Source organism: Pygocentrus nattereri, chromosome 23, assembly GCF_015220715.1.
Source record: "Pygocentrus nattereri isolate fPygNat1 chromosome 23, fPygNat1.pri, whole genome shotgun sequence".
In the NCBI taxonomy this organism is placed as follows: Eukaryota; Metazoa; Chordata; class Actinopteri; order Characiformes; family Serrasalmidae; genus Pygocentrus; species Pygocentrus nattereri.
The window spans coordinates 1,845,001-1,847,500 of record NC_051233.1 but is presented as its reverse complement, the minus strand read 5'-3'; the positions used below and the strand labels follow the sequence as shown (position 1 = coordinate 1,847,500).

Genomic DNA, 2,500 nt, shown 5'->3' with positions numbered 1-2,500 from the left:
TACAGTTTCTCATTAGACTGAATGAATAACCGACTCTAAATGTAGGTATTGTGATATAAACCGAGTCCGTTCTACAGTTTCTCATTAGGCTGAATGAATAACCGGCTCTAAATGTAGGTATTGTGATATAAACCGAGTCCGTTCTACAGTTTCTCATTAGGCTGAATGAATAACCGGCTCTAAATGTAGGTATTGTATTATAAACCGAGTCCGTTCTACAGTTTCTCATTAGACTGAATGAATAACCGACTCTAAATGTAGGTATTGTGATATAAACCGAGTCTGTTCTACAGTTTCTCATTAGGCTGAATGAATAACCGGCTCTAAATGTAGGTATTGTGATATAAACCGAGTCCGTTCTACAGTTTCTCATTAGACTGAATGAATAACCGACTCTAAATGTAGGTATTGTGATATAAACCGAGTCTGTTCTACAGTTTCTCATTAGACTGAATGAATAACCGACTCTAAATGTAGGTATTGTGATATAAACCGAGTCCGTTCTACAGTTTCTCATTAGACTGAATGAATAACCGGCTCTAAATGTAGGTATTGTATTATAAACCGAGTCCGTTCTACAGTTTCTCATTAGACTGAATGAATAACCGACTCTAAATGTAGGTATTGTGATATAAACCGAGTCCGTTCTACAGTTTCTCATTAGACTGAATGAATAACCGACTCTAAATGTAGGTATTGTGATATAAACTGAGTCCGTTCTACAGTTTCTCATTAGGCTGAATGAATAACCGGCTCTAAATGTAGGTATTGTGATATAAACCGAGTCCGTTCTACAGTTTCTCATTAGACTGAATGAATAACTGACTCTAAATGTAGGTATTGTGATATAAACTGAGTCCGTTCTACAGTTTCTCATTAGGCTGAATGAATAACCGGCTCTAAATGTAGGTATTGTGATATAAACCGAGTCTGTTCTACAGTTTCTCATTAGACTGAATGAATAACCGACTCTAAATGTAGGTATTGTGATATAAACCGAGTCCGTTCTACAGTTTCTCATTAGACTGAATGAATAACCGGCTCTAAATGTAGGTATTGTATTATAAACCGAGTCCGTTCTACAGTTTCTCATTAGACTGAATGAATAACCGACTCTAAATGTAGGTATTGTGATATAAACCGAGTCCGTTCTACAGTTTCTCATTAGACTGAATGAATAACCGACTCTAAATGTAGGTATTGTGATATAAACCGAGTCCGTTCTACAGTTTCTCATTAGGCTGAATGAATAACCGACTCTAAATGTAGGTATTGTGATATAAACCGAGTCCGTTCTACAGTTTCTCATTAGACTGAATGAATAACCGGCTCTAAATGTAGGTATTGTGATATAAACCGAGTCCGTTCTACAGTTTCTCATTAGGCTGAATGAATAACCGACTCTAAATATAGGTATTGTGATATAAACCGAGTCCGTTCTACAGTTTCTCATTAGGCTGAATGAATAACCGACTCTAAATGTAGGTATTGTGATATAAACCGAGTCCGTTCTACAGTTTCTCATTAGGCTGAATGAATAACCGACTCTAAATTTAGGTATTGTGATATAAACCGAGTCCGTTCTACAGTTTCTCATTAGGCTGAATGAATAACCGACTCTAAATGTAGGTATTGTGATATAAACCGAGTCCGTTCTACAGTTTCTCATTAGGCTGAATGAATAACCGACTCTAAATGTAGGTATTGTGATATAAACCGAGTCCGTTCTACAGTTTCTCATTAGACTGAATGAATAACCGACTCTAAATGTAGGTATTGTGATATAAACCGAGTCCGTTCTACAGTTTCTCATTAGGCTGAATGAATAACCGACTCTAAATGTAGGTATTGTGATATAAACCGAGTCCGTTCTACAGTTTCTCATTAGACTGAATGAATAACCGGCTCTAAATGTAGGTATTGTGATATAAACCGAGTCCGTTCTACAGTTTCTCATTAGACTGAATGAATAACCGACTCTAAATGTAGGTATTGTGATATAAACCGAGTCCGTTCTACAGTTTCTCATTAGGCTGAATGAATAACCGACTCTAAATGTAGGTATTGTGATATAAACCGAGTCCGTTCTACAGTTTCTCATTAGGCTGAATGAATAACCGGCTCTAAATGTAGGTATTGTGATATAAACCGAGTCCGTTCTACAGTTTCTCATTAGACTGAATGAATAACCGACTCTAAATGTAGGTATTGTGATATAAACCGAGTCCGTTCTACAGTTTCTCATTAGGCTGAATGAATAACCGACTCTAAATGTAGGTATTGTGATATAAACCGAGTCCGTTCTACAGTTTCTCATTAGACTGAATGAATAACGACTCTAAATGTAGGTATTGTGATATAAACCGAGTCCGTTCTACAGTTTCTCATTAGGCTGAATGAATAACGACTCTAAATGTAGGTATTGTGATATAAACCGAGTCCGTTCTACAGTTTCTCATTAGGCTGAATGAATAACTGACTCTAAATGTAGGTATTGTGA

General features: G+C 36.6%; 1 protein-coding gene across 5 annotated transcripts in view; it reads left to right on the top strand.

Annotated features, from left to right (window-relative positions):
• LOC108414409 (serine/threonine-protein kinase PAK 3) overlaps positions 1-2,500 on the top strand; it is a 77,092-nt gene that overhangs the window by 31,760 nt on the left and 42,832 nt on the right. The gene's annotated exons all lie outside the window — the stretch shown is intronic.